Below are 19638 nucleotides of genomic sequence, written 5' to 3'. Positions count from 1 at the left end.
ACCCCCACACCGCAAACCAGCCCCTGCCACCCCTTCACCCCCACACCGCAAACCAGCCCCTGCCACCCCTTCACCCCCACACCGCAAACCAGCCCCTGCCACCCCTTCACCCCCACACCGCAAACCAGCCCCTGCCACCCCTTCACCCCCACACCGCAAACCAGCCCCTGCCACCCCTTCACCCCCACACCGCAAACCAGCCCCTGCCACCCCTTCACCCCCACACCGCAAACCAGCCCCTGCCACCCCTTCACCCCCACACCGCAAACCAGCCCCTGCCACCCCTCCACCCCCACACCGCAAACCAGCCCCTGCCACCCCTTCACCCCCACACCGCAAACCAGCCCCTGCCACCCCTTCACCCCCACACCGCAAAGCAGCCCCAGATTGCCTGGGTGCCCCTGTCTTCCCCCAAGCATGCGGATAACCTGACGTGCCCCCCCCCCCCCCCCGGACCAACTTAACAGGGAGACCACCCCCCAAAGACCTCATGAATAGGGTGACCCACCCTGGATCCTTGAATTGAAGGAACCCCCACAGTGACCCACGAACTAGAGAAACGTTCCAAAGAGACCCCAAAATAAAGGGACCCCCACAGACACCATCTGACTAGACGGACTCCCCACAGACTGCCCCTGATTAGAGGGACTTCCCACAGGGACACCCTGATTAGAGGGACTCCCCACAGGGACACTCTGACTAGACAAGATTCCCCACGGACACCCCCTGACTAGTGGGACTCCTCACAGGGACCTCCTGACTAGAGAATCCGACACCGGTGGGGGGGGGCCTCCGATGTGGCCTGGCCCGCGATCGGGGCGCACCGATCGGCAGGCCGTCCTCTCTGGCTGGAGACCTCCTTTCTTCCACGCCGGCCCCTGTAGTCTTGCACCATGTTGCCTCCTGGCTGGCGCGGAGAAGGGAGCCACTGCACTTGCGCGGACCCCCGCAGTGCCCAGTTCACGTCAGGATCAGTAGCTGGAGCGGTGCGGTCCGTTCCAGTGCCGTGCTGGCCCTCTGTAGGAGCCAGAATTGCTGATCCTTAGCCTCTGGATCGCAGAATCCCGCCCATGATGCTGGGTTTTCCGCCGGCGAGATTCTCTGATGTGCCAGCAGCACACCCATTCCCCCGGGTTTCCCAGCGGTGTGGGGTGGCCACAAATCCCACTGGCAGGTGGCGGGAACGGAGAATCCCGCTGCCGCCCAGGAAAACGCAGTGGGTCCGCCAATCGTCTCCCAAATGGAGAATTCACCTCATTATCTTTCTCACAGTTCACAGTGAGATGAATTCTCTGCCAGCGGGATTTTCCGTTCTGCCGGCAGTGCACCACCGTCCGCGGGGTTCCCCGCAGCCACAATGGGAAACTGGTACGGAGAATCCCACTGCCAGCAACGGCGTGCCGCCCTGGGTGGAAAGGCAGAGATTTCACACCAGTGTTTCCAAATATTGTATCATCTGCAAGTTTGAAATTGTGCCTTGTAAACCAAGGTTTAGATCATTAGTATATATCAGGAAAAGTGAGGGTCCCTGAGGAACTCTATTGTAGACTTTCATCCAGTCCAAAAGACAACCATTCACCACAACCCTCTGCTACCTGTCATTTCCTGTCACTGTCACAGAGTAACTTCTTGCCGTAATCAATTTCAACTGTGCGACAGAGCCCCTGTACATAATTCACAAGGAGCGGGGTCAACTCTGGTGCTTGTTGTATAAATCAGGAAAGGACGAGGTCAACAGACAATTTACGGTCTGGAGGCAGGGAGTCTCCCAGAAGGAAAAAGCAGTAAAAATGGGGAAAGAGGAATACTGACGCCAACTGATTTTCCTTCTGGTCTGAATGACACACGCTAAGGTCACCACTGCGTTCATTTCTTCCATACGGTCTTATCACATTAGTCTCAAATGCCAGCCTCACCAATAGAGCTTCATTCATGCACACACATACAGAGTCACTTCATACACCCCTTTAATCAGAACCCCAGTCGGCCCCTTTAACCAGAGGCCAGGTCGGCCGCTTTAACCAGAGACCCAGTCGGCCCCATGTCATGATATCCATATTAACATATCATGGTGCAATCACACACACACACACTGATGGACAGGTCGACGGACCAATCAACACACACACAACATCACAGCCAATCACCAGTGAGAGCACACGCACTATAAAACAGGGAACACCACAGTTCCCGCTCATTCCAGCAGGAGATAGCTCAGAGCACAGAGCTCACAGCGCCACTCAGACATACACCATGTGCTGAGCGCCTCACTAAGATAGTGTTAGGGCTGAGCCCACAGGTTAGCTGGTGAACTACGAACCACAGACAGAAGTTAACAGTTGTTATTATTCAGAATAATAAAACAGAGTTGGACCATCTGCAACTGTGTTTGTTCGTTTGTGTATCGGAACACCCAACACAACACCCCAGTCGGCCCCATTAACCAGAGCTCCAGTCGACCCCATTAACTAGAGGCCCAGTCAGCCCCATTAACCAGGGCCCCAGTCGGCCCCTTTAACCAGAAGCCCAGTCGGCCCATTAACCAGAGCCCCAGTCAGCCCCATTAACCAGAGCCCCAGTGGGCCCCTTTAACCAGAGCCCCAGTCAGCCCCATTAACCAGAGCCCCAGTGGGCCCCTTTAACCAGAGGCCCAGTCAGTTCGGAGTCCGGGTTTCCTCTTGCAGCTACAGCTGAATAATCATTGCAGCAACCCTATCATTGTTAACATCTTACCAAAACAAATGAGAATGCCAGCTTCCTGCTACATCATCATGACAACCGAACAAGAGAAAATGGCTCTGCTCCTCATTCAGCTTCCATCGCTAGCTCTCGAAATGCAGTGTAATAAAATCCGACTCCTACGTGAATAAAAACCAGCTTCTGAGAGGATTGACATTTCCCACACAATTAGACCATATCAGTGTTATCCAATATTCTGTGAGGCAGCAGACAGACTCCAGTTCCTCTTTATTTCAGATATTACCAGCATACAATATTAAAAAGAGAAATGTTGACATTTTTTATTCTAATCCCACCCAGATTGTGCGCCACCTTCTGCTGAAATGATCGCCTTTTTCCTCGTATTCATTCTCAGGTTGGGGGGCATCGCCGGCCAGCCCCAATCTTTGAATTATAAAATCCCTACAGTGCAGGAGGCGGTTCAGCCCAACACGTCTGCACCGATCCTCCACCCAAGCACACTAGCCTGCCCTATTCGTATAACCCCTTTACCTAACCGACACATCCCTGGACACTAAGGGGCAATTTTATCATGGTCAATCCCACCTAACCTGCACATCCTTGGATTGTGGGAGGAAACCGGAGCACTTGGAGGAAATCCACGCAGACACGCGGAGAACGTGCAGACTCCGCACAGACAGTCACCCAAGGCTGGAATTGAAACCGGATCCTTGGTGTTGTGAGACAGTAGTGCTAACCACTGTGCCGCCATGCCGCCACTTGTTGATGATCAATAAATGGTGGTGGTATCAGATAAATACTTCACATTGGTGTTTACTGAAGGCAGGGTTATCGATGTTTGATATTATTATCTTAGCTGCAGGAAATATTTCCTTCCTCCTCAGTGGGTCCGACCCATGGTGCCATGATCTCGACCATGGGTAGGGCAAGTGGGCAGGTCCCAAATCCACCCCAGCCAGAGCAAAGGTCAAACCCTGTGCTTCTGGCACCAGACTGATCCACACAGCTGTCCAGCCAACCGGGCTCGCAGGGTGTCTGAGTTGCTGTAGCAAAATATACTGTTATGTGCATATTGTAGGCCAGAATTATGGATAGGGATGGTAGATCCTCTTCCACCTTTGCATCACACGGGTAGTCAGGAATTTCTCCTGCTGATACTGCCTGCATTGGAAGGATGAACAAGTTGATGCTCAACCTGTTTGACTACATTATGAACACAACTTTCTTGTCCAGCAAATCCTCAAGGGGGACAAGAACCCGGAACATCTGGTTCAGAGGCAAGGACACTACCCAAGCGCCACAAGACATCCTACAAGATATATTTTAGATACGTTAAATTGAAAGAGGACAATGCATCAGGGCCTGGCAAGATTACATCCTAGTCCTAATGGTGTTGAGTGTGCAAATTGCTGAGGCCCAAGTAATTCTGGCCTAATCCTAGCCTGTGGAAAGCACCAGGCACGCACCAGCTTGCCAATGTAACGCCTTGACTAATTTCACTGCCAGGCCTCATTTAAATATACCAGGCCCAACTGGCACCCCTGATCGTCAGGTAGATGTTCGGCAAGCAAGGCTGGAGACTGGTACCAAGGGTCTGTGTGCTCAGTTAAGTAATAGTGGGCTCCAGGAAAGTAAGCATTGGTGGCTAGGGAACAGAATCCCAGGATCCTGGGCTGGATTATGCCAAAATGGGGCCATGTCCCCACGCCGGCGTAAAAACGCAGGCGTTGCACTCTCGAGTTTCCTGAAAAAAATACAAGCCGATTCACTTACCTTCAGGGGGCTAGCAGGGACGTGCTTCACGCAGCTTTGGCTGTGGATACGGGCCCCCGCTCTTCCGGTTCCGAGTCCGCGCATGCGCACGGCGGCGGCCTCCAGCGGCCACGCCGAGCACCATGGCGGACCCGGACCGCGGAGGCATCTGGAAGATATAGGCTCCCCCAATCGGCCGTGCGCTCGAGGATCCAACCGGCCAGATCTCTCCCCTAGCCGCCCATAAGGCCTCCCCCCGGTACCCGATCCCCCGGCCCCCCACCAGGGCAGCCGCGGACTGAGTCCGCAACCACCATGCGAGAGTCCCAATCGGCCATAGCATGTTAGTTCCACGCCGTTGGGAACTCGGCCGGTCGGGAACGGAGGATCGCTGGGCAGGCCTCTGGCAATGGCCCCCCCAGCCGCGCAGAGTAATTCACAAACACGCAGATATTCGGGGCCTGGAGAATCGCCGGGCCCGATTTCGTCATGAAATTTGATTCTCCGAACCCGCGTCAAACGCGATTTCGGCGCGGGGCTGCGGAAAATCCAGCCCTCTGTATTTTCTCATGAGGTGGCCCCGGAAATGCACACGCTCCGTCCCAGCTCAGAAGGAAACATTTCAAAAATAAACATAACCTGCCTCCATGCCCTCTTTTCCGCCTGCTTCCTTGAGCCCCGATGCTCATGACAAAGCTGGCAGCAGATGCCAAATACAGCCATTGAGGGTTAAAATAATGTCAGGGTTTGAATGGCATTGTCAGACATCCACCTGTAAGGTGCGAGGACCTCTTTTTCTGGCCAGAATGTGCCAGTTGGGATACAAGATTGGCATTTATTGGGGGAGTCGCTCAATGTAAGCATTTTAACTTCTCGCCTGCTCTATTCTCAGGGATTTGCAGTTTAGAACTGTGCGGAATGTGACTGGGTGCCAAGGGACTAGAGAGCAGCAAATGTAATGTCAATTTTAAAAAGTGAGACCGAGCTAATCTGGGTAATTACAGGCCAGTTAGCTTAATATCTGTGACGGGGAAATTTTAATTAACAACAAAATTGCCACGTATCTGGATAAGGAGAAAATAACCAACAGGGATTTTAACAAGCAGGATTGTGTTTAAATAATCTCATTGCAAATTATCTGGACAGGGTGCATAAATTTGGTTTGTATTCCCTTGAGAATAGAAGGTTGAGGGCTGTTCTGACCGATGTACACACTCGATAAGTTGATTCAATGGGACAGATAGAGAGGGGAAAACTGGGAGAATCCAGAAGGCGGGGACATCAATTAGATTCAGGCCATTCAGAAGTGAAGCAGTTCCTCACACAAAGGGCAGTTGAAATCTGGAAAATTCTCCCCCCACCAAATGCCATAAAAATGGGAATAAGGAATAAGGATATTAAGGGTATGGAGCCAAGATAAACAATAGGATTCATGAGAAGGGTCAGCCATGATGAATAGGCTCGAGGGGCTGAACGGTCTATTCCTGTTCCCAAGTTCCACAGAATTCTTTGTGGATGTCAGAGACATGGTGGTGAACCAATTGTACCCTGATTGTAGGGAAGCCTTCGAAGAACTGCTCAGGAGAAATTAGCACGAGAAGGTTAAGGGGTATGGAATGACAGGAATGGCAGAAGGCTGAAAGAAAAATTGCTCGGCGAGGATAATTGGACAGTTTCTCAAGTGGGTAATGCAAAGATGTGCAGGTTAGATGGATTGGCCATTCTAAAATTGTCCCTTCGTGTCCAATGATCTGCAGGTTAGGTGGGGTCACGGGGAAAGGGCGGGGGAGTGGGTAGGGTGCTCTTTCGGAGGGTTGGTGCAAACTCGATGGGCCAAATGGCCTCCAACTTGGATTCTATGAAGCAGAGTGAGGGATAGGTTCACAGGGCTTGAAAGGCAGAACCTCCGAGCGATAACGTTGCAAATAAAAACTACTGGAATTGTAGATTTTACCATGCAATGTCGAATATAAATATATAGAGCTAATAATGAGACTATCTCAACGGTTTCTCAGACCCCAGTTGGAGCCCTATGTGCAGTATGGGCTCAACATAATAGGAGGTTTCGAAGTGGTTGCGATGCAAATTCACAAGGATATTGTTTGGTATGAGGGAATATAAAATGCAAGAAAATCTCGAAAGAGGCCGGCGGTGGCCAAGGTACTTAGGGGGTTTATGGATCAGATGGGGGGAGTGGACCCATGGCGGTTTGCAAGGCCGCAGGCCAGGGAATTTTCTTTCTTTTCCCATGTACACAAAGCCTACTCCGGATAGATTTTTTTGTTCTGGGCAGGGCGTTCATCCCGAGGGTGGAGGGGACAGAGTATTCGGCCTGAGCCGTTTCGGACCATGCCCCGCACTGGGTGGAACTGGAGCTGGGAGAGGAGAGGGACCAACGCCCGCTGTGGCGGCTGGATGTGGGATTGCTGGCGGACGAGGTGGTGTGTGGGAAGGTGAGGGGGTGTATCGAAAGGTACTTGGAGGCCAACGACAACAGGGAGGTGCGAGTAGGGGTGGTATGGGAGGCGTTGAAGGTGGTGGTCAGGGGAGAGCTAATCGCCATTAGGGCTCACAGGGAGAAGACAGAGGGTATGGAAAGGGAGAGGTTAGTGGGGGAGATTTTGAGAGTGGACAGGAGATACGCAGAGGCCCCGGAGGAAAGATTACTTGGGAAACGACGACGGCTCCAGATGGAGTTTGACCTGTTGACCACAGGGAAGGCGGAGACACAGTGGAGGAAAGCGCAGGGGGTGACCTATGAGTATGGGGAAAAGGCTAGTCGGATGCTGGCACACCAGCTCCGTAAAAGGATGGCAGCGAGTGAAATAGGGGGAATCAAAGATGGAAGGGTAGCCACGGTTCGGAGTGAGACGAAAATAAACGAGGTATTTAAGGCCTTCTATGAAGAGCTGTACAGATCCCAGCCCCCAACGGGGGAAGAGGGGATGAGACGATTCCTAGACCAGCTGAGATTCCCGAGGGTGGAGGAGCAAGAAGTGGCTGGTCTGGGGGCACCAATTGGGTTGGAGGAGCTGAGCAAGGGTTTGGGGAGCATGCAGGCGTGGAAGGCCTCGGGACCGGACGGGTTCCTGGTGGAGTTCTACAGGAAGTACGTAGACCTGTTGGCCCCGCTACTAGTGAGGACCTTTAATGAGGCAAGAGAGGAGGTGACCCGACCTCCGACAATGTCGGAAGCGACAATTTCTTTGATCCTAAAGCGGGCCAAGGACCCACCGCAATGTGGATCGTACAGGCCGATCTCGCTCCTTAATGTGGATGCAAAGTTGCTGGCAAAAGTGCTGGCCACGAGGATCGAGGACTGTGTCCCGGGGTTGATTCACGAGGACCAGACAGGATTTGTAAAGGGTAGGCAGCTAAACACCAATGTGTGGCGGCTCTTAAACGTGATAATGATGCCATCGGTGGAGGGAGAGGCGGAGATAGTGGCAGCTATGGATGCGGAGAAGGCCTTTGACCGAGTAGAGTGGGAATACCTCTGGGAGGTGCTGCGTAGGTTTGGGTTCGGGGGAGGGTTTATCAGTTGGGTTAAGCTCCTTTACAGAGCCCCAGTGGCGAGTGTAGTGACGAACCGGCGGAGGTCGGAGTACTTTCGGCTGTACCGAGGGACGAGGCAGGGGTGCCCCCTGTCCCCCCTGTTGTTCGCATTGGCGATCGAACCATTGGCCATGTCATTGAGGGAGTCTAATAAATGGAGGGGGGTGGTCTGAGGGGGAGAAGAGCATCGGGTGTCGCTATATGCGGATGGCCTGTTGCTGTACGTGGCGGATCCAATGGAGGGGATGGTGGAGGTCATGCAGACTCTAAGGGAGTTTGGGGAGTTTTCGGGCTATAAGTTCAACATAGGGAAGAGTGAGCTCTTTGTATTACAGGCGGGGGACCAAGAAAGAGGGATACGGGACCTACCGCTGAGGAGGGCGGAGGGGAGCTTTCGGTATCTGGGGATCCAGATAGCCAGGAGTTGGGTGGCCCTACATAAACTGAATCTGACGAGGTTGGTGGAGCAAATGGAGGAGGGTTTTAAAAGATGGGACATGCTACCGCTCTCGCTGGCGGGTAGAGTGCAATCGGTCAAAATGGTGGTCCTTCCGAGGTTTTTGTTTGTGTTTCAGTGCCTTCCCATCGTGATCACTAAGGCCTTTTTTAAGAGAGTAGGCAGGAGTATTATGGGGTTTGTGTGGGCGAATAAGACCCCGAGGGTAAGGAGAGGGTTCCTGGAACGCAGTAGGGACCGAGGAGGGTTGGCGCTGCCAAACCTGGGGAGCTACTACTGGGCAGCAAATGTGTCGATGATCCGCAAGTGGGTTATGGAGGGAGAGGGGGCGGCATGGAAGAGGATGGAGATGGCGTCCTGCAAAGGAACGAGTCTGGGGGCGTTGGTGACGGCACCGCTGCCACTCTCGCCGACAAAGTATACCACGAGCCCGGTGGTGGCGGCAACGCTAAGCATCTGGGGCCAGTGGAGACGGCACCGGGGTGCAATGGGAGCATCGGTGTGGTCCCCGATCAGGGGAAACCACCTGTTTGTCCCGGGGAAGATGGACGGGAGGGGTTCCAGAGCTGGCATCAGGCGGGGATCAGAAGAATGGGATACCTGTTCATTGACGGAACGTTTGCGAGCCTTGGGGCACTGGAGGTGAAGGTTGAGTTACCCCCAGGAAATGCCTTTTGATATATGCAGGTGAGGGCTTTTGTAAGGCGACAGGTGAGGGAATTCCCGTTGCTCCCGGCACAAGAAATTCAAGACAGGGTGATCTCGGGCGCATGGGTCAGGGAGGGTAAGGTGTCGGAAATACAACAGGAGCTGAAAGCAGAGGGGGAAGCGCTGGTAGAAGAGTTGATGGGTAAACGGGAGGAGGAGCTGGGGGAGGGGATCGAGGAAGGTCTGTGGGCGGATGCCCTAGGTAGGGTTAATTCCTCCTCCTCGTGTGCCAGGCTCAGCCTGATACAATTTAAGGTGGTTCACAGAGCTCACTTGACGGGGGCGAGGTTGAGCAGGTTCTTTGGGGTAGAGGACAGATGTGGAAGGTGCTCAGGGAGCCCGGCGAACCATGTCCATATGTTTTGGTCATGCCCGGCACTGGAGGGGTTCTGGAGAGGAGTGGCGGGAGCAATATCTCAGGTGGTGAAAGTCCGGGTCAAGCCAAGCTGGGGGCTAGCAATATTCGGAGTAGTGGACGAACCGGGAGTGCAGGAGGCGAAAGAGGCCGGTATTCTGGCCTTTGCGTCCCTAGTAGCCCGGCGAAGGATCTTGCTAATGTGGAAGGAGGCGAAGCCCCCCAGCGTGGAGGCCTGGATAAACGATATGGCTGGGTTCATAAAGTTGGAGAGGATTAAGTTTGCCTTGAGAGGGTATGCACAGGGGTTCGACAGGCGGTGGCAACCATTCCTAGACTATCTCGCGGAGCGTTAGAGGGTCAGGGGTCGATCAGCAGCAGCAGCAACCTGGGGGGGGGGGGAACGTCCAGGGAGGGGGGGGGAGGGGGAGGGGGAGCTGCCTGGGGAGGTGGATGAGCAAGAGATAACATGAAGAGTCGGGGAAACTGGCACGTATGGGAGAGAGCCAGTGTACAAGCTATCTAAATATACTATTTTGCCATGTATAATCTTGCTCTGCGCGATTTCTCGTTTCTTTTTTTTTGTTACGGGGGGGGGGGGTTATTGTTTGTAAGGGAGAAAAATTGTGTTAAAAACTTTAATAAATATATATATTTTTAAAAAAATACTTATTCACAATTAGTACGAAACACAAGCAGCTGGGTAAATAATGACGAGGGCTGGTTGTTCGTATGTCCTGTTCCCATGATTTAAATTCAATGACGGGATCCTCCAGCTCCTGAGGAGGTAGGTTTGAAGGCGGAACCGGGAGCTAATTTGGGCTTGGGGCATTGGGTGGACGGGCTGATGTGTTCCCTCTTCTGAGCAATCTTGCCGGAGGTGGTGAACAATGGCAGCAGCTTCCTAACCGGGATCAGTTCAGTGCCGAAAGAGGGTGACGGGGAGACTGCGCTTGGACCTTCCTGGTGTCAAAGCAGCTCCCCCGCACGTCCCCCATCTCGCTCCATACTGCCACCTACTGATTCTATCATCCTGAGGTTTGCCCGGGTAAATGGGCCAGGCCTCCTACCCACCTGGACCCAAACTATCACCCAGCTAATGTCTGGTAGATACCAAAAGCAACCCTAATGTCAATTCAAAGCTGCAGATGACTCCAGCGTTGTATCCATCCATTAAATGTGAAGCGGGCGATGAGCCATGGCTCAGTGGTAGCACTTGCACCTCGGAGCCAAAAAGCTGTGGGTTTGAGCCCCACTTCTGGCACTTAAGCATGAAATCTCGGCCACCACTCCAGTGGAATACCGAGAGAGAGCAGCACTGCTGAAGGGGCTATCTTTCAGTTGAGCCCCGTTTTCCTCCTGTATGCATTTCAAACAAGAACAACGAGATTCTCCCCGGTGTCCTCGCCAGTATTAAACCCTCAGGCAACACCTAAAAACATTGATCTCATTGCTTTTTGTGGGGCATTGCTGCGCACAAAATGGCTTCCCCAGTGTCAGCATTACAATAAAAACGACTTGTAATGAAAACCAAGCATTCAACACACTTCATTGACTAATATACTGAAAGTCCTTTTTTTCTTTATGTTTGATCCAGTATTACAGATTCTATACTTACTAAGGAAATTCAGCATGTCCATATTGGCTCTTACCAATTTTTACAGGTGCACCATAGACAGCATCCATTTTGGCTGCATCACAGCCTGGTATGGCAACTGTTCGGTCCACGACTGTAAGAAACTACAGAGTCATGAACACAGACCAGCCATCACACAAAACCACCTCCCAACGGACTTCCGGTGGCATTTGCGAGTGGGTCGGCCGCATCGAGAGGAGCTCCCGCCAGTGGCCACTATTTGCAGCGCTTTCTGGGGTTTCCCCGATTCTTCGCTCTCCCCCCCACCCCCCCGATTATTGTCGGCCTTTGGGGCCGTCTCGGGCACCAAGCGGTTTGAAAACCGGCGAGGAACCGCGCGCGGGTGTCGGGCGGCTGGTGCCGAGGCGTCGGGCCCAGCACGAGCGGAGGTCGGAGCAACGGGGGCGGAGCCAAACGGAGGTCGAGGCGGCAGGCCCGAAGCCAGGGCGCAGTGTAGGTGAGATGTCCCACATCGGGTGGCTCCTGCCTAGAATGTGGTAAGAAGACTGAAGGCCGGTCCTAGGGAAATTCTGGAGGAATACAAAAAAGAAGAGAAAGAAATTTTAAAGAAACTTGGTGAAAGTTTTTTTTTCTTTTTGCTAAGGAAGAATTTTTTGTTTTTCTATAAAATTTTAAAAAAGAGATTGAAGAAGGAAAGGAGGGTGAAGGGAGTTCCGATCTACCAGGACTTGTCGGCGGAGTTGGCAAAACGACGAGCGGCGTTCAGGTGAGTGAAGGTGGCACTGTACAAAAAGGGGGTGCGATTTAGTATGGTATACCCGGTGAAGCTGAGGGTGACGTATGGTGCCAAAGACTTTTATTTTGAGACAGCGGAGGCGGCTGAGGCGTTCGTGAGGGCAGAAGGCTTGGGACAGACGTGAGGAACGAAGCTGGAAGAAAGACTGTGGCTGTGAATGGGGAGCTGGAAAATGTATAAATGCTATAACTTTCCTTTTACTGATGTGTACTGTAATTTACTTCCCTTCACATTGTTACTGAGTTCAAGTTATTAGTTGGGTTAATTGGCATTCTGTGTTGCGACGGTTATATCTTATTTTAGGGAATTGTATGGGTTGGATTGTTGTTTTTGTTTTTTCTTGCAGACATTGGAGCCTGGTTAGCAGGTTTCGATGCAAGCGAGGTGGGGGGAGGGGCTGATGCTGGGCGATGCTTTTTCGAGAGGAAATGTAGGGGGGATCTTTGGGAGGGAGGGGAGGAGTTGATGTTAATAATGGATAGGGGCGGGTCAGGCTCATGGGGCAGGACCCGGTGGTATGATGATGGTGGATAAGAAGGGTGGGGGGGGGGGTGAGAGACCCCCAGTTAGGATAGTCATGTGGAACGTGATGGGGTTAGGAAGTCCGGTCAAGGGTTCTTGCGCATCTTAAAAGTTTGAAAGCCGATGTAGCAATGCTGCAGAAGACTCCCTTGAGGTTGAAGGGCCAGGTGAGACTTAAAAAGGGCTGGGTTAGCCAAATGTTTCACTCTGGATTTGACAGAAGGGCTCGAGGGGTAGCAGTAATGGTCAGCAAAAGAGTACGCTTCCAGATGGAGAAGGTGGTGGCAGATCAGGGGGGTAGATATGCGATTGTGACAGGGGCGCTGGAGGGGAGGTTAGTGGCGCTGTTAAGTGTATACGGTCCCAATTGGGACGATGTGGGATTCGCAAAAAAGGTGTTTGGGGCCATCCCCGACTAGGACACACACAATTTAAGGCCAGGGTGGACAAAGAGGAGAGGTTGGAGTGGCAGAGGGTAATAGATGAGATGTTGAAGGTAGATAGGAGTTATGCAGAAGATGGGGACCCAGCGAAGCTGGAAAAGAGGAAGGAACTGCTGAGCCTTTGGCCTTGATCTTTAAGTCATCATTGGCTACAGGAATAGTGCCAGAGGACTGGAGGATAGCAAATGTGGTCCCTTTGTTCAAAAAGGGGAGCAGAGACAACCCCGGCAACTATAGACTGGTGAGCCTCACGTCTGTAGTGGGTAAAGTCTTGGAGGGGATTATAAGAGACAAGATTTATAATCATCTAATAGGAATAATATGATCAGGGATAGTCAGCATGGCTTTGTGAAGGGTAGGTCATGCCTCACAAACCTTATTGAGTTCTTTGAGAAGGTGACTGAACAGGTAGACGAGGGTAGAGCAGTTGATGTGGTGTATATGGATTTCAGCAAAGCGTTTGATAAGGTTCCCCACGGTAGGCTATTGCAGAAAATACGGAGGCTGGGGATTGAGGGTGATTTAGAGATGTGGATCAGAAATTGGCTAGCTGAAAGAAGACAGAGGGTGGTGGTTGATGGGAAATATTCAGAATGGAGTTCAGTCACAAGTGGAGTACCACAAGGATCTGTTCTGGGGCCGTTGCTGTTTGTCATTTTTATCAATGACCTAGTGGAAGGCGCAGAAGGGTGGGTGAGTAAATTTGCAGACGATACTAAAGTCGGTGGTGTTGTCGATAGTGTGGAAGGATGTAGCAGGTTACAGAGGGATATAGATAAGCTGCAGAGCTGGGCTGAGAGGTGGCAAATGGAGTTTAATGTAGAGATGTGTGAGGTGATTCACTTTGGAAGGAATAACAGGAATGCGGAATATTTGGCTAATGGTAAAGTTCTTGAAAGTGTGGGTGAGCAGAGGGATCTAGGTGTCCATGTACATAGATCCCTGAAAGTTGCCACCCAGGTTGATAGGGTTGTGAAGAAGGCCTATGGAGTGTTGGCCTTTATTGGTAGAGGGATTGAGTTCCGGAGTCAGGAGGTCATGTTGCAGCTGTACAGAACTCTGGTACGGCCGCATTTGGAGTATTGCGTACAGTTCTGGTCACCGCATTATAGGAAGGACATGGAGGCTTTGGAGCGGTTGCAGAGGAGATTTACCAGGATGTTGCCTGGTATGGAGGGAAAATCTTATGAGGAAAGGCTGATGGACTTGAGGTTGTTTTCGTTGGCGAGAAGAAGGTTAAGAGGAGACTTAATAGAGGCATACAAAATGATCGGGTGGACAGTGAGAGCCTTCTCCCGCGGATGGAAATGGCTGGCACGAGGGGACATAGCTTTAAACTGAGGGGTAATAGATATAGGACAGAGGTCAGAGGTAGGTTCTTTACGCAAAGAGTAGTGAGGCCGTGGAATGCCCTACCTGCTACAGTAGTGAACTCGCCAACATTGAGGGCATTTAAAAGTTTATTGGATAAACATATGGATGATAATGGCATAGTGTAGGTTAGATGGCTTTTGTTTTGGTGCAACATCGTGGGCCGAAGGGCCTGTACTGCGCTGTATTGTTCTATGTTCTATGTTCTATAACCCCGGTAACTATAGACCAGTGAGCCTTACTTCTGTTGTGGGAAAAATCTTGGAAAGGTTTATAAGAGATAGGATGTATAATCATCTGGAAAGGAATAATTTGATTAGAGATAGTCAACAGGGTTTTGTGAAGGGTAAGTTGTGCCTCACAAACCTTATAGAGTTCTTTGAGAAGGTGACCAAACAGGTGGATGAGGGTAAAGCAGTTGATGTGGTGTATATGGATTTCAGTAAAGCGTTTGATAAGGTTCCCCATGGTAGGCTACTGCAGAAAATACGGAGGCATGGGATTCAGGGTGATTTAGCAGTTTGGATCAGAAATTGGCTAGCTGAAAAAAGACAAAGGGTGGTGGTTGATGGGAAATGTTCAGACTGGAGTCCAGTTACTAGTGGTGTGCCACAAGGATCTGTTTTGGGGCCACTGCTGTTTGTCATTTTTATAAATGACCTGGAGGAGGGAGTAGAAGGATGGGTGAGTAAATTTGCAGATGACACAAAAGTCGGTGGAGTTGTGGACAGTGCCGAAGGATGTTACAAGTTACAGAGGGACATAGATAAGCTGCAGCGCTGGGCTGAGAGGTGGCAAATGGAGTTTAATGCAGAAAAGTGTGAGGTGATTCATTTTGGAAGGAATAACAGGAAGGCTGAGTACTGGGCTAATGGTAAGATTCTTGGCAGTGTGGATGAGCAGAGAGATCTCGGTGTCCATGTACATAGATCCCTGAAAGTTGCCACCCAGGTTGAGAGGGTTGTTAAGAAGGCGTACGGTGTGTTAGCTGTTATTGGTAGAGGGATTGAGTTTAGGAGCCATGAGGTCATGTTGCAGCTGTACAAAGCTCTGGTGCGGCCGCATTTGGAGTATTGCGTGCAATTCTGGTCGCCGCATTATAGGAAGAATGTGGAAGCATTGGAAAGGGTGCAGAGGAGATTTACCAGAATGTTGCCTGGTATGGAGGGAAGATCTTATGAGGAAAGGCTGAGGGACATGAGGCTGTTTTTGTTAGAGAGAAGAAGGTTAAGAGGTGACTTAATTGAGGCATACAAGATGATCAGAGGATTGGATAGATGGACAGTGAGAGTCTTTTTTCTCGGATGGTGATGTCTAGCACGAGGGGACATACCTTTAAATTGAGGGGAGATAGATATAAGACAGATGTCAGAGGTAGGTTCTTTACTCAGAGAGTAGTAAGGGCGTGGAATGCCCTGCCTGCAGCAGTAGTGGACTCGCCAACACTAAGGACATTCAAATGGTCATTGGATAGATATATGGACAATAAGGGAATAGTGTAGATGGGCTTTAGAGTGGTTTCACAGGTTGGTGCAACATCGAGGGCCGAAGGGCCTGTACTGCGCTGTTATGTTCTATGTTCTAACTACAGGCGAGCTTTGACCGACTATCTACCAGGAAGGCGGTGCGCCAACTGAGACGAGCAAGGGGTGCAATTTACGAACATGGAGATAAGGCAGGTCAGCAGGTCAGCTCCGGAGGGAGGCAGCGGTAAGGAAATTGTTCAGGTGAGAGATAGGGCAGGGAAGTTGGTGGTGGCTCCTGATCTGATGAACAAGGTTTTTGAGGAATTTTATGAGAGGTTGTACAGGTCAGAGCCACCTGGGGGAGATCGTGAGATGCAGGATTTTCTAGATGGGCTGGAGTACCCGAGGTTAGGGGAGGGGCACAGGGCTACATTAGAAGAAGCAATAGTGGAGCAGGAGATAACGGATGTGATTGGGAAGATGCAGTCGGGGAAGGTGGCAGGGCCGGATGGGTTTCCGGTGGAATATTATAAAAAATTCAAGGATAAGCTGGCACCCCTGATGGTGGGGATGTTTGATGAGGCGATAGGGAAAGGGGTGTTGCCACAAACCTTGGGGCAGGCATCGATTTCCCTGTTGCTAAAAAAGGATCCGATGGAGTGTGGGTCATATCGGCCCATATCACTTCTGAATGTGGAAGCAAAAGTATTGGCGAAGGTACTGGCGGGTAGGCTGGAGGAGTGCCTCCCGAAGGTGATAGGTGAAGATCAGATGGGGTTTGTGAGAGGGAGGCAGCTCTTTTCTTTTTTTTTCTAAATATGTTTTATTGAAATTTTTTTCCCAAACAACAATTTTTCCCCTCTTACAAAGCAAACGCAACAATAACAATACAGAAATTTTTAACAATACACAAGTAACAAAACCCCTTTATCTTTGACCTAAACTAAACTAACCCCCCCCCCCCCCTTCCCCCTGGGTTGTTGCTGCTGGTCAGCTGTCTTCCCTCGAACGTTCCCCTAGGTAGTCGAGAAATGGCTGCCACCGCCTGGTGAACCCTTGAGCCGATCCTCTCAGGGCAAACTTTATCTGCTCCAGTTTAATGAACCCCGCCATATCATTTACCCAGGCCTCCAGTCCGGGGGGTTTCGTCTCCTTCCACATGAGTAGGATCCTGCGCCGGGCTACTAGGGACGCAAAGGCCACAACGTCGGCCTCTTTCGCCTCCTGCACTCCCGGCTCTTCCGCAACTCCAAATAGAGCTAACCCCCAGCCTGGTTTGACCCGGGCCTTCACCACCTGCGAAATCACTCCTGTCACTCCCTTCCAATACCCTTCCAGTGCCGGGCACGCCCAAAACATATGTGCGTGGTTTGCCGGGCTCCCGCCACACCTCCCACATTTGTCCTCCACTCCAAAGAACCTGCTCAATCTTGCTCCCGTTATGTGTGCTCTATGTAGCACCTTAAATTGAAGCCTGGCGCATGAGGAAGAGGAATTTACCCTGCTTAGGGCATCAGCCCACATACCCTCCTCTATCTCCTCCCCTAATTCTTCTTCCCACTTTCCTTTTAGTTCGCCCACCGACTCCTCCCCCTCTTCCCTCATCTCTCGATAAATCTCTGACACCTTGCCCTCTCTGACCCACACCCCTGAAAGCACCCTGTCCTGTATCCCCTGTGTCGGGAGCAACGGAAATTCCCTCACCTGTTGTCTAGTAAACGCCCACACCTGCATATATCTCAAGAAATTTCCCCGGGGCAACTTATACTTTTCCTCCAATGCTCCCAAGCTCGCAAAAGTCCCATCTATAAATAAATCTCCCACCATCCTAATTCCCAACTGGTACCAGCTCTGAAATCCTCCATCCATTCTTCCTGGTGCGAACCTATGGTTGTTCCTGATAGGGGACCCCACCAGGGCTCCCCGCACCCCTCTCTGTCGCCTCCACTGTCCCCAGATATTCAGTGTTGCTGCCACCACCGGGTTCGTGGTAAACCTTTTAGGTGAGATCGGTAGCGGCGCCGTTACCAGCGCCTCTAAACTCGTCCCTTTACAGGACTTTCTCTCCAGTCTTTTCCACGCCACTCCCTCACCCTCCATCATCCATCTACGTATCATTGCCACATTGGCGGCCCAATAGTAATCGCCCAAGTTCGGTAGTGCCAATCCTCCTCTGTCCCTACTACGCTGAAGGAACCCCCTCCTTACTCTCGGGACTTTCCCTGCCCACACGAAGCTCGTGATGCTCCTGTCTATTTTATTAAAAAAGGTCTTGGTGATTAATACAGGGAGACATTGAAATACAAATAAGAACCTCGGGAGGACCATCATCTTAATTGCTTGCACCCTACCCGCCAGCGATAGAGGCTGCATGTCCCACCTCTTGAAGTCCTCCTCCATTTGTTCTACCAGCCATGTCAGATTAAGTCTGTGCAAGGTTCCCCAGCTCCTAGCGATCTGAATCCCCAGGTATCGGAAGTTTCTTTCCACTTTCCTTAGCGGCAAGCCTTCTATCTCTCTACTCTGGTCCCCTGGATGTATCACAAATAATTCACTCTTCCCCATGTTTAGCCTATACCCCGAGAATTCCCCGAACCCCCTCAAAATTCGCATAACCTCTATCATCCCCCCCGCTGGGTCCGACACGTATAATAGGTCATCCGCGTATAACGAGACTCGGTGTTCTTCTCCCCCTCTAATCACCCCTCTCCATTTCCTGGAGTCTCTCAACGCCATGGCCAGAGGTTCAATTGCCAACGCGAACAACAATGGAGACAGCGGGCATCCCCTATATAGTCGGAAATACTCCGATCTATGTCGACCTGTAACTACGCTTGCCGTTGGAGCCCCATAAAGAAGTCTAACCCAGCTAATAAACCCGTTCCCAAACCCAAACCTCCTTAACACTTCCCATAAATACTCCCACTCCACCCTATCAAATGCCTTCTCTGCGTCCATTGCCGCCACTATCTCTGCCTCCCCCTCCACTGGGGGCATCATTATCACCCCTAATAGTCGTCGCACGTTAACATTCAGTTGTCTCCCTTTTACGAACCCTGTCTGGTCTTCGTGCACCACCCCCGGGACACAGTCCTCTATCCTCGATGCCAGTTCCTTTGCCAGCAATTTGGCGTCCACGTTCAATAGTGAAATAGGTCTATAGGACCCGCACTGCAACGGATCTTTGTCCCTCTTCAAAATTAGCGATATCGTCGCCTCCGACATCGTCGGGGTAGAGTCCCCCCTTCCCTGGCCTCATTGAACGTCCTCGCCATCAACGGGGCCAACAAGTCCACATATTTTCTGTAATATTCCACCGGGAACCCGTCTGGCCCCGGGGCCTTCCCTGCTTGCATGCTTCCCAGTCCCTTAATGACCTTGTCCACCTCAATCGGTGCCCCCAGGCCTACCACCTCCTGCTCCTCCACTTTCGGGAACCTCAATTGGTCCAGGAACTGCCACATCCCCTCCTCTCCCTCTGGGGGTTGAGACCTATACAGTTCCTCATAAAAGGTCTTGAACACCTCATTTATCTTTCCTGCCCTTCGTACCGTGTCTCCCCTTTCGTCTCTAATTCCTCCTATCTCCCTCACTGCTGTCCTCTTTCGCAATTGATGAGCCAACAGGCGACTAGCCTTTTCCCCATATTCATACCTCCTCCCCTGTGCCTTCCTCCACAGTACCTCCGCCTTTCTGGTGGTCAGAAGGTCAAACTCCGTCTGGAGTCGTCTCCTCTCCCTGTACAATTCCTCCTCCGGGGTCTCTGCAAATTCCCTGTCCACCCTTAAAATCTCCCCCAGTAATCTTTCCCTTTCCTTGGCCTGTTTTCCTTTTGTGGGCCCCAATAGAGATCAGCTCTCCTCTGACCACCGCTTTTAGTGCTTCCCAAACCACTCCCACAGGGACCTCGCCGTCG

At 51.5% G+C, this 19638-nt stretch overlaps 1 protein-coding gene across 4 annotated transcripts in view; it reads right to left on the bottom strand.

Moving 5' to 3' along the window:
• camkk1a (calcium/calmodulin-dependent protein kinase kinase 1, alpha a) overlaps positions 1-19638 on the bottom strand; it is a 329689-nt gene that overhangs the window by 221118 nt on the left and 88933 nt on the right. Inside the window, exon 1 of one of the 4 annotated variants that reach the window (XM_072469147.1) lies at positions 2734-2824. The exons of the other annotated variants lie outside the window; for them this stretch is intronic. The gene's annotated coding sequence lies outside the window, so the exon portion shown is untranslated. Of the gene's footprint in view, positions 1-2733; positions 2825-19638 lie in introns of those variants that run through there. 4 annotated transcript variants of the gene reach the window in all.

The sequence above is a fragment of the Scyliorhinus torazame genome, chromosome 12 (genome assembly GCF_047496885.1).
Source record: "Scyliorhinus torazame isolate Kashiwa2021f chromosome 12, sScyTor2.1, whole genome shotgun sequence".
Lineage (NCBI taxonomy): Eukaryota > Metazoa > Chordata > Chondrichthyes > Carcharhiniformes > Scyliorhinidae > Scyliorhinus > Scyliorhinus torazame.
This window is presented reverse-complemented; position numbering and strand designations above follow the sequence as displayed.